The following is a 12,787-nucleotide window of genomic DNA, read 5'->3' on the forward strand; positions in this document are numbered from 1 at the left end:
TTGCACAGCATTGAAACCAAAATAAATCCACGGAGGGAACTCAGAGCCAAGCCTTGCTCCTGACCACGGGTAAGAGGCAGACAAATTATAGCAATTAAAAAGAAGAAAGAGGCATGTGGACTTTCATATCCACAAACCTCAGGATGCAGCCGGTGGGGGAGAGAGCATTTCCCAGTCACACACAGGCAGCAAAGCCGACGCACATCACAAAATACTCCGTGTCCTCAGAGGCACAAGCTGTCCCTCCAGGCACCGGTGCCACCAGCGTGAGCACGAGGCTGGGACAGCCTGTCCCTGCACAGGATGGCTGTCAGCAGCAGGACACAGGCTGTATTGTCCCCAGAGCTGGAGATTGAATTGCAGGTTGGCCCTCCCCGCTGTGCACAAGCGCTGCCCTGATGGGAAACGAGAGTTCAGCCGAGATCTTCCGCTTTTTCCCTGCAGCTGCGGGCGGACAGGCAGGAAAACCACAGAGCTCTGCTCAAACGCTCACACCGAGCAGCTTTCCAGCCAGAGAAACGCTGCTGCTTCACCACAGGCTTAAATTGCATGTTGGGAGGGAGGAAATTGGCCACTATTTTCACCCCGAAGCTGTGGTGGAGCCAGGAGGTGAAGCCTGTCACACTGACGGTGAAATGGCTACAGCATCCCCAGGCTGTTTGTTCAACAGGAGCATCCCAAGTGGGAACAAGGCTGGATTGCACTCAGCATCCCCAGGAAAGGGAGGGAAGGGGGAGCAGAACCAGCAGGGGCAACCCAAAATCCCAGACACCCCCTTGCTGCTGCCTCTCCATCCCTCCTGGGGCTGTCCCAGCCCACCTGGGGGTATCCCCAGCACCCCTGGAGATCTGCAAAGATTCCTGGCTGCCAGCAGGGCTGTGGGAACACTCTCCTCTGCCTGCCATGCTGCAGGGACAGGGACATTTGGCAGCTGCCTGCCGGGAAGGTGTCTGGAGTGCAGTGGGAACATGAGTCAGAGCTCCCTGCTCTCCCTGACGTCTCCCTCCTGCTCATTTATTCAGCACATCAAATATTTGCCCTGTGGAGACCCGCGTTATCCAGGAGGGTTTTTTTTCCTTTCTGCTGGCAGTGACAGCTTCAAAAAAGCCACCACAGTGCCATCTTGGGAAACTTGACCTCCCAGCTAAGCAGTTCCAGCATCCTTTTCCTCGCCTGCTTCAGGGACCAGCTCCTCTTCAAGCAGCCATTGCCTCTGTGAGGGATGGAGGGGCTGGATGCCAAAACCCACAGGCTAAAGCAACAACCCATGGGGCTGCAGCAGGGAAAGGTCATTTCAGACCCACTTCCAGCACGGCCTGAGTGACAGCAAAGCTGGGAGCCTGCGGGAAGCAAGCAGTGGCCCTGCTGTCCCCTCATGTCCCCAAGCATCCTGCCTGGAAGCGGCACACGCAGTGGCAGGAGAGGCCAGCCAAGGAAAACTGCTCAATTTTGCCTCCCCTCGGCAGGGAAGTAGCTTTGCTGGCTGCCAGCCCCACAGCAATCCCCTGAGGACCTCAGCCTTTTCCTTTTTTTGAGCCACATCCCTGGATTTCTTGCTGAAAGGGGTGCTCACACCCTGAATTCCCAATCCCCAGGGAGAAGGAAAGGTGTTCATCTTTTATTAAAAGCTAAAGGCTGGAGAAGGTGACCTTGAGCAGAGGTAACACAAGAGAATCCGTGTTCCACCTGGCCCCACGGGATTTTTATCCCAGTGTTGCAGCCAAAAATGTCCCATTTCATGGAGAAAGTGCAGAAATGGCTCATAAAGCACAAGCTTGGGGATGCAGCTGAGCAGATCAGCTGCCAGATGAAGACAGCGTGCTCTGGGGGAAAACACACCTGCCTCCATCCTGGCTGGAAAAGGAGGAGGAAAATCTCCCTTCAGCCTCCATTCCCAGCAAGGACACACACAAGGCTTTCTTTCACCTTTTGCAAGAGCTGCCCAGGATCAGGGCTGGCATTTCTTGCTGGTGGGGGCTCCAGAGCTTTCTGGTCCCAAGCCAGCCAGCTCAGCATTCCTCCTCTTCCTTGGGAAGTCACAATGCATGGAAAAGCCTTAGGGCTGGAATAAAACTACAAAAGGCTTCTGCAGTGCTGTCAGAAATAGCACCAGGAGAGAAGGGAACTGCCTGGTGGGTTTGGCCCCCTCAGTCCTGCATCCTGCTGCATCCCTGAGCTCCATACCCAGCCAGCTCCAGAGGCAGAGGAATCATGCTGATTTCCTGGGATTTTCCAGCTTATCCAGTGTTTACAGAGCTGTCCATCCCTCTTTGCTTGTGGAGGGGCAAATATGGCTGAGCCCACGGCAAGGACTGCTGGCAGATGAGCTCAGAGTCCTTTGGGGAAACCAGCAGGGGAAAATCCAGCTCAGCCAAGACACCCCCTGTGTCTCCCAGCTGGACAAGGAGCTGCAGTGACCTTGTCCAAACATGGCCTGGAGTTGGAAGCGAGGAAGGAGAGGATGTGACTCACATCTGGGATGTGGCCACAGAGGACAGATGTGTTTTATTACTGTCCAGCTCCTCTCTGCAGCTCTGTCTCAGTGACTCAGCCTTGCCTTCGGGCCCTTCCTAAAGGAGCCACAGCACAGCCCTTCCCAGCAGCTTCCCTCTGCTGCAGTAAAACTGATTTGGGAAGTTCAGGCTCCTGTGAAGGGGAAAAAAATAAATTAAAACAAATCAAACTTATGTTTCTGCATGGGAATCTTCCAATTTCAGTGGTAAATCATTCAGAGAAGGATGAAATCAAATGTTTTAGTGGCAGGATTCATCTCTTTCGAGACTTTAAAGCTAAACGTGCCCCAATTCCAGTGGGAAGGACAGTGAGGACTCCCCTGGGTTTTCTTGGACGCATCCCACAGGGCAAGAGGAAACATCTGGAGATGTTCCATGTCTGGAGGGAGGTAAGGGGATTTCAGCAAGTCTCCTTCCTGCAATCCCGAGGAAACTCAGCAGCATTTAGTGGAGAGAGCCCCAAAGCCCTGAGACCAGGCAGAGCCACCATGTGTTAGACATCAGAGAATCTAAAGAGGGGAGCTCTGCAGCCAGCTGGGCTCAGCTCATCGTTTCTGGCCCTTCCTGGGAATCCCGACACAGCTCCCCCACCTTGGGAAGGGCTTCCCTTGCCACACCAACCCCCAGAGAGCCTTTGGCACACTCCTCTGCACTATTTACCCACCGCTGCCACCAGGTCCCGAGGGACACACGGGGTGACAGCCCTGCCCAGACCTCCCCTTCCCAGCTGTGCTTTTCCCGGAGGGAGAGCAGCTGGAGCACATCAGCCGGGCTTTTCCAGCCACATCCCGGCCTCGACGGCACCGGGAGCCAAAGCTCCGTGAGCCCCCCGGGGCCAGCGCTGCCCGGCCCGGGAGCCAGCGGTGCAGTTCGCCTGGCAGACACTGGATGGGGCTGCGACACCGGTCACCGGCACAGCTGGCACGGCCGGGGGGCACAGCGGCCCCTGCCAGATGTTTTGGGGTCCGTCTTTGCGGGTGCCAGGCTGGCCGGGTCACAGCTGCCACCACTCACTGCGCCGGGCACCAGGTGGCTTCAATCTGGGCTCCACCTCTCCTGGATGCTGAGTGAGTATCCGGCAGCACCTGGGGAGAGCTGGAGGCGTCACCTCCCGAAACTTTTCCATGTTCTGAGCACGATGATGGGAAGGGAGAGCGGGAGTCGCTGCCTTGCAAAGTTCTGATGAAGATTTCTGCTGCAGTGGCAAGATGAGGTGAGTTTCCTCCTTCCCACCTGCCCGAATCCCAGCTCTTTGAGGGACTTTGGACAAGGGCGCAGAGTGGCAGGACCGGAGGGAATGGTTTCACATTGTCACAGGGCAGGGTGAGATGGAATATCGGGGAGAAACTCTCCCCTGTGAGGGTGGGGTGGCCCCACAGAGCAGCTGTGGCTTTCCTGGATCCCTGCAAGTGTCTGAGGCCAGGCTGGATGCCTGTGTGCTTATCTCTGGCACTTCCACCTGGTTTTCCAGCACTTTCTTTGCTGTGCTGTGCTTTGCTCATCCCTCCTTGCTTAGTGCCAGCTGTAATGTGCCGAGGGGATGGGTGAGGGCCAGAACCTGGGTGTTGGGGAGTTCTGAGCTGGCTGATCCTGCCTGTTGGGGCCTTTGCTGTGGCAGAAGGGCTGCTGGCTGCACTTTGGCATCACGCCACCACAAACCCACTCCAAACAAAGAGCATTTTGTGGGCATGGAGCTGCCCTTTGAAGTCTCAGTGGTGGCTGTTACCAGGCAGGTGTTCTCGAGGGAGATGTTGATGCAATCACTTCCTGTCCCCAAGCTGGGCTGGCTCTGTTGCTTGGGGACAGACTGCTGTCCCCTCTACAGGGCCGTGTGCCAGCCCAGGGCATGCAGAGCCCCCTTTGCTTTGGCAGGGATGGTGGCAGTGACACTCCCAGCCTTGCTGTGATGCCATCCTTGTCTCTGCTCTGCCCAGCTGGGGCTGCTCTGCTCCCAGTCCTTGGGAAGCTGCTCCGTGCCCTGTTCTGGATCATTAACCATTTCCTTTCCATCCTCTCTGCAGCAGGGCCAGCAGCTCCATTGCTGCTGAGGGCAGCTGGGCTGGGAGGAAGGGGGTGTAGGGATGGGCAAGTGTCACAATACAACACAAATGAACGACACTCACATGCTGAGATGTCTGAGGCAAAAATGTGCGTTTATTTCTGGACCTCGATATTTATAGAATTCTAAAAGTGACTATGGATTGGAGGATGAAATTGCCACTTCTCTAACTACACTGATCAAACGAACAGTCTGTCAATTCTCTCTTCCTCCAGAAAGGAATGCAAAACAATCATTATTTACATGAAAAGTGTGTGAGAAACTCCATTACAAAAATGTAAACATCAGAAGGCTTAAAAGAACTTTAGAGGAACAGGGTGACAGGCAAGCTCTGCTGCCGGGGGTGCCTTGGGTGGGCAGAGCTGGGCAGGGAGCAGAGCAGCAGCCAGGGGAAGCCTTGGCAATGCTGCAGGGATGGCTTTGACTGCTGGGTTCCTGCTGGGGCAGCAGGATCAGAGCTTGTGGAGTGTTCTGGGAGACCTGGCTGTGCCGTGCTGGTCAGGGACGTGCTGCCTCCCCACGGTGTCCTGGGGACACAGCCGGTGCGGGCACCACGTGTCTTGCTTTGTCCCCTCTTTGGGAGCAGGATCAGCGGCCCGAGCCCCTGGGCTCGCTGTGGGTGCTGAGAGCGGAGTGGCAGCGAGCTGTCACTGCTGCTGGGCTGGGACACGATGTCTAGGGGACACTGGCACAGGACATGGCTCTGCCCCACAGCTTTTGGGGGACAGGCTGTGCTTGGACAGCCCGTTCTTCCCCATCCTCCCTGCCTCCAACAGCAAATTCTGTCTGCCTTGGCTCCCCTGGTCTGGACTGGTGGTGTTTGATCCATTACACCAAAGTGCCTGTTCTCGTTTGGCTCATAATTATTAACCCCTGTATTGTCTTTTGATCAATTATCAGAGCCTCAAATGCCCACAAAGACCCCCTGTGACATCAAGTAACCCCTCTCTGGGACTTAGGAAAGGGAGGAATTAACTCATCACCTACATCACTAACTGGGGATTCTTGTCTGTCATTCTAATTTGCTAAAAATACAAAATTGTAAATATTTACAGGGCGTGTTTTCATTCAGTGTGTCGTGCACGTAAGGATCCTTCTCGAGGGAACCCCTTTTTATCACCTAACCCAGTCTGGCTCACAATTTTAGCACCAGGGAAAAGTCACTGGTTCCTGGTGACTCCAGCAGGACTTGTGACACAGCTGCTTGGACTGGGCACCACCCTGCCCCCACCAGCCATCATTTTAAGATAAATTGTGGGTTCTTCATGGTGCTCCAGGAAACTCCAGGAGTTCCAGAACCCAGCCCAGGAATAGAGGTACAATAAAAGGCATTTTGTTACACCCATTTGTGGGTTTGCATTTGGGGTATTTTGGGTGGGAAAGGGGCAGAGGAGGTGTCCATAGGGGGGGTTTTGTTCTTCCCTCAGTGTTGGAATGCCAGCCTGTCCGAGTTCCTCAGGGAGAGAGATGAATGCAGGGGTTGAATTAAAGCCTTCAGAGAAATTAAGATGTATTAAGCCACACATATATGAAGTAGAAGTGTAAGTTTAAGTTTGAAGTTAGTGGAAGTTACAGTTTTAAGTAAGTAGAAATGCAATTTAAGTGCCTTAAGAACTAACTAAGGACTAGTTTAAAATTCTATAACTTAGTTCCAGACTTAACAAAGACGTGGCAGAACTTTGCTTGTGTCTCTAGAACAGATAGAACTGTATGTGTCAATAGATAGAACTGTTCCTGTGAGTGGATAAACTGATAGATGTGAATTTTAAGTAAGAAAACAGACAGTATATTTGTGTAAATAGATAATATTTTATATGTAGGTTTTAGGTAAGGACTGACACTACTTTTGCACATTAGAATTAATTTAGATTGGTTTAGTAAGAATGTTTTCGAATCGTGCTTTTAGATGATTGGATGATTTATGAATAAAAAAATAAATTATGTTTGTTATGTGTGTTGAGGTGTCTGCCATGGAGGAAGAAAAAGAATAAAAGAAGAAAGAAGAAGAAAAGGCTGTGGTTTCTGCTGCTGCTGCTGGGAACATTGGATTTTGTGCAGGGAACAACTTCTGCTGCTGTTCCTCACAGAGCCTGGGACTCTGTACCAGGGAGCAGCTCTGCAGCTGCTGCTGGGGACTCCAGCCAGAAAGATTTCAGCATGCAGTTTAATACTTCAGCATGGACTTTTAAACTTAGAACTCTTTGTCTTCGAGACTGATGTATTCATATATACTAAATATAGAATAGATTAAATTGTATAATAGAATAAAGAATAAATAATATAGAATTATATATTATATAAAAGATAAAATATAAAAATAAAATTATATATAAACAGAAAAATCTTTATATAAAGCAATTTTAATATAAAATATAAAAATTATATAAAATTACATATAAGCATATATTACATTATAATTTAAATATTATATAATAAATTATATATATGGAAATTCATTATATAATCGATAATAATATAGAGATGTATTATTGTATTATTTATTAATATATAATATATATAGAGATGTATTATTGTATTATTTATTAATAATATATAACATATATTTATATAATATAACATAATAATACATAACATATATTTACAAATATATATTATTATAAATAATAATATATAAAAATAATTATTATAAAAATAATATATAAAAATAATTGTAAATAATAAATAATATCTATTATAAATAATAATATATTATAAATAATAATACATAACATATTATAAATAATATATAACATATATTATTAAATATAATATATCATACATATAATATATGCAATATTTTATGTAGAGATAAATTTATAATATACATTAAATATGTATATTAAAATAAAAATAATTGTTAATAAACATACAAATATATGTATATTAATGTTTTATTTATTATATAATATATATTGTTATATATTATACATATTATATAGGTAATATTTTAATATGTATAAATAGATATAATAGATGAAAATATATATGTATATTAAAATAAATTTTAAAAAAATAAATATATTTATGAAATTAATAAAAACAACTTTATAGCAGCAAACAACTGCTCGTTTCTCCTTGAAGAGCCCAGACCCAAGCCCAGCTCAGCCTGAGGCCAGGGTTAACTGTTCCTCCTTGCACTGTGCCTGCATTTCCAGGAGTTGGGGTTTTTTTGTCTGATACTTGCAAGGTTTTTTTTTTAAATCTATTTAAAAAATAAAAAATGAGTGAAAATAAAGAATGGGTTCTGAGCTGGGTTGTGGAGTTTGCTCCCACAAGCAGAAGGGTTTGTGCTACTCCCTGCATCCCAGAGATTCAAGTCCCAGTCCTGTCAGACAAGGTTTTTCCTCACTGTTTTCCCAGCTCACTCCTGGTGCTGCCCCTGCCTGTTGAGGGGTGGCCCAGGGCAGAGTGAGCCCTCCCTGGGAGTGCAGAACCTGAGCACAAACCCCCCAGGACTCAGTGGCTGCCAACTCTGCTGCCAGCAGCTTTTTCCTGCTTATACATGGAAACATGCATCTGCAGAAAGTAAAGATCCCCCACATCTCCCCATTCCATTGAATAATAAAGCTTTGGTGCATCCTAACAGATAAAAAACTTATTTTATCATGGAAGAACTGCTTTGGGAATTCTGCACTGGTGTGCTCCATGCAGAAGTTGGAGAAAGGAGGGACCTGGCCTCCCTGTGGCAGCTTGGGAAGTGACTTTGTGCCAGAATTCTCATGGAGCCTCCCTCAGCAACAGCACTGGAATGGGAGTTTGTGCACTGAGCTCTTCCTTCCATTCTCCTGAGGTCACAGAGGTAACCTGGGGTCATTGGAATCCCTGATTGGGGTTACTTGAGGTCACAGGGGTCATTTGAGGTCACAATCGGGGTTACTTGAGGTCACAGGGGTCATTTGAGGTCATGATCGGGGTTACTTGAGGTCATTGGGGTCATTTGAGGTCACAATCGGGGTTACTTGAGGTCACAGGGGTCATTTGAGGTCATGATCGGGGTTACTTGAGGTCATTGGGGTCATTTGGGGTCATGATCAGGGTTACTTGAGGTCATTGGGGTCATTTGAGGTCATGGGGTTACTTGAGGTCATTGGAATCTTTTTTCATTCATCCAGGGGTTACTTGAGGTCATTTTGAGACCCTCTTTGGGGTTACTTGAGGTCATTTGAGGCCCTGATCGGGGTTACTTGAGGTCATTGGGGTCATTTGGGGTCACGATCAGGGTTACTTGAGGTCATTGGGGTCATTTGAGGTCATGGGGTTACTTGAGGTCATTGGAATCTTTTTTCATTCATCCAGGGGTTACTTGAGGTCATTTTGAGACCCTCTTTGGGGTTACTTGAGGTCATTTGAGGCCCTGATCGGGGTTACTTGAGGTCACAGGGGTCATTTGGGGTCACAATCAGGGTTACTTGAGGTCATTGGGGTCATTTGAGGTCATGGGGTTACTTGAGGTCATTGGAATCTTTTTTCATTCATCCAGGGGTTACTTGAGGTCATTTTGAGACCCTCTTTGGGGTTACTTGAGGTCATTTGAGGCCCTGATCGGGGTTACTTGAGGTCACAGGGGTCATTTGAGGTCATGATTGGGGTTACTTCAGGTCACAGGGGTCATTTGAGGTCATGATCAGGGTTACTTCAGGTCACAGGGGTCATTTGAGGTCACAGTCGGGGTTACTTCAGGTCGCAGAGGTCATTTGAGGTCACTGGAGTCTTTAAATTGATCTGGGGGTAACTTGAGGTCGTTTGTGTCTCCATTAATTGATTGTGGGGTCAAATGTGGACACAGGGGTTCCTCGGGGTCATTTGTGTCCCCATTAATTGATCAGGGGGTCAGGTGGGGACGCAGGGGTTAATTCTAATGAGCTGTGGCCAAACAAGAACAGGCACTTTGGTGTACTGCATCAAACAGTGCCAGTCCAGTCCAGGGGAGCCCAAGGCCTCAGGTGACACCAGTGCCCTGTGGTGTCACCCATCCTTTGCCCTCTGTCCTCTCTGCAGAGTGGCAGAGGCTGGTTATTAGCTTTATTGATATTTATTATTAATTTGTAGTGTTTGCTAATTTTATTAGCATTTATTATCATCTCCTGTAAGCAGCAGCATCTATGGAATTGGTGTTAGCTATTATACAATCATCAATAAATTCTACTGTTGGGAATGCATTATCAGTTAAATTATCTATTAATCTATTATCTAAAAATTATCTATTAAATCTATTAAATTCTATTTACAATATTGTCTTTTAGGATCCAGAAGTACAATCACCTATTACGACCTAAAACTATGATTCTTTCTTATAATAAACAGTAGATTTATTAATATTGGCAATTTAGCAATGTATTATTAGCTGCCACAGGGGTATAAATGCATCCTGTTGGAACCTCCATGGGATTATGGAATTCCTTTCCCACCCTTCTGTTTGTGGGAGCAAATTCCTCAACTCAGCTTTGAATCTTTATTTTCACACAGAAGGAAAAAAAAAAAAAAAAAAGCCTTGCAAGTATCAGACCAAAAAATTCCCAACTCCTGGAAATGTTCACACAATCCAACAAATTTATCCCAGACAAAGCTTTTGCTGGGACACCAGGTGTGGCAGGGGGACAGCTCCCCTCTGTCAGGGCTGTGCTGGGGACAGCACTGGACACCCAGGGGACAGAGAGCAGAGCTCCCAGGGTGTCACTGAGAGGGGTGGGACAGGACCTCAGGGCAGGCTCCTGCTCCTGTCCCCTCCCCACTGCAGGGCCAGGGAGGGGTTTGACCTGGGGCTGGCAATACCTGAGCACAAAACCCCTGGGGTGTCACTGACTGCTCTGCCTAATCTTGATTCTAAATGTGTGGGAGCTGCTGTGCAGTGTCCCTAAAATAAACCCAGAGGGGAGAGGGGAGCCCTGCCCCTCCCACCAGCACAGCTCCAAACCAGACATCCTAAATCTTTCCTGCTGGAAGAGCAGTGCTGGCTCCCAAAATCATCCCAGGGAACACAAAAACACAGCCTGGCCTCCCCAGCTCCAGCACCTCACAATTCCTCATCCTGTCCCTTATTCCTTGAGAGACCATCCCCACCTGGCTCCAGCCTTCCAGGAGGGTGCAGAGAGTGAGAAGGTCTCTCTAAATATCATCTCAGATCTCCAGAAATTCCCCTCAGGCTGCCAGAGCAGGCAGGGAGCCCTTGATTTGCAGCCTGATGAACCAGCCCCCCCAAGCCTACCCCTCAATATCAGCCAGCCAGCAAATCTTCAAGTTCCCTTCCCACCCAAACCACTCCAGGACTCTTTGCCAGCTGCATCTGTGGGATTTTCCCATGTTTCGTCCCCAAACCCGGGGAGGATGGGAAGATGCAGCCCCAAAGCAGAGGCTGAGCCCAGCGGGAGGCACAGCCCCGCACTGCAGATCCTGGCCAGCCCCAAATTCCCTGCAAGCTGCTGCCAGCCCTCCCAGCAGGGCTCTGAATCCACCCGGACTTCCCTGGCTCCAGCTGGCTGAACAAGCTGGCAGCAGCAGAAAGAGAGGCAAAGCCTCTTCTACTCAGGGAAAAAAAAAAAGATTGGGAGAAGTCTCCATAAATCCTGAGGCAGTTACTGGTGGAGAGGACTCCCCTCCTCCTGCTCCACGCTGCAGCACAAATTATGGCCCCAGCTTCTCTGTTGCTCAGTGATGAACATCTGAAAGGGCTGTGACAGATGAGAGGAGGGATGATTTAACAGCCATAAATCCAGCCAGCTTAGAGGTGTTTTTACAACCAAACCCATCTTGAATCCCCTCTGTTATGAATACTTATCACTCCCAGACACTGCCACAATGGAAAGATTTTTAACAGCTTTAATAGAGATGCAATAAAACCCCCAGAGCCGGGCGAGCAGCCGTCCTTTGATCCCTCCCGAGGGAGGGAGAGGGGCTGCGAGCTGCTGGCTGTGCTCAGCCTTGAAGGAGCAGAGCTGCAGCAGCCTCTGGGCTGACCCTGGCTTTAATGGATGGCTGGAATCACCCCGGAGCTGGATCAGCTTTCCTAAAGCTGCTGCATGGTGTAATTAACACCGGGCAGGGAAGGGGGACAGGGGACAGGCTGTGCCTGTGACATCCAGTACCTTCTCCAGGGCTCCTCCTGCAGTCTCCACCTGCCCTGGCCCACCCGCAGGGATTTAAACCGAGGCTGCTTCCAGCTGCGTTAATGACCCTCCTGGGTGTGGTGACACCACTTTTTAACTTTTTAGCAGTAATGACTAAATTGGCTCAATGGCCACCACCTGAGGATCAGGACAGGGACGCTGTCCCTTGGCACTTCCCAAGCAGGACAGAGACACTGTCCCTTGGCACTTCCTGGAGCTCAGGAGATCTCCCAGCTCCAGGGTAACTGGTCATGGATCTCACACCCTCCCAGGCTGGGATTAAGCAGCCCCAAATCTCGTCCCCACTTCCTAAAGTGCCCCTGCAGCCTCACAAAACAATTCTGAGCACCCAGCCAGAAAAACCAGGAAAAGGGAAGTGCCAGGGGGCACCTGCTGCAAAGGGCACCTGGAGCTGGGCAAATACCTCAGGAATAAGCCCCTCCCTTCCTATACACACAAACTTATCAGGCACAGCCGGCTGATAAGGAATTCAGCAGGTGGAGGGAACAAAACTGATCCCAGGCTCTTTGTTTTCCACAGCTGAGCAGTCCACACCCAGGGAAAACACCAGGGAAAACATCCAAGCTTTGGGGCTGGTGGGTTTCCCTCCTGCATGGGGGGGAATTCAATAAAAACGAGGACCAGGGAAAGCTCCTTCCTCAGAGAAGTGTGGCTACCAAGAGAGATGTTGGGCTAGCAAGAGAGAAACCAGTCCTGCAGGACAAGGAACAGGCTCAGCTTGGCCACACAGAGACCTGAGGGGACGTGGACTCTGAATCCTGGGTGGAATGTGACATTCCCAGCCTGCTAACCTAAGGGAACCTCTTTTCTTTTAATAAGATAATACTGAGTAATTGATTTTTAAATACACTGAAATCAAATGTCCCGAGGCCAGAGCAGGATCCCAGCTCTGCCATCAGCTCCGAGGCCGCTGGCAGAGATGGAAAGCACAAGGGAAAAGAAAATAAAAATGAAATCTCCTTCAAGTGCCTCTCTGGCTCCGGGGCAAATGTGAATATCTCTGTAAAAGGTACAACAATTTTTCTCTATTAAAAAATAGATTATCAAAAGGGAGAAGCTGGTGGAGGCACCAGGGACCAGTGAGGTCGAAC

General features: G+C 48.8%; 1 long non-coding RNA gene across 1 annotated transcript; it reads left to right on the forward strand.

Annotated features, from left to right (window-relative positions):
* The first annotated feature begins 3,502 nt into the window (after positions 1-3,502).
* On the forward strand, positions 3,503-6,837 carry LOC132332965 (uncharacterized). Its single transcript, XR_009488025.1, has 3 exons — positions 3,503-3,726; positions 5,628-5,888; positions 6,534-6,837. It is a non-coding gene; the product is annotated as an uncharacterized LOC132332965 (long non-coding RNA).
* Positions 6,838-12,787: the final 5,950 nt, after the last annotated feature.

Source organism: Haemorhous mexicanus, chromosome 12, assembly GCF_027477595.1.
Source record: "Haemorhous mexicanus isolate bHaeMex1 chromosome 12, bHaeMex1.pri, whole genome shotgun sequence".
NCBI classification, from domain to species: Eukaryota; Metazoa; Chordata; class Aves; order Passeriformes; family Fringillidae; genus Haemorhous; species Haemorhous mexicanus.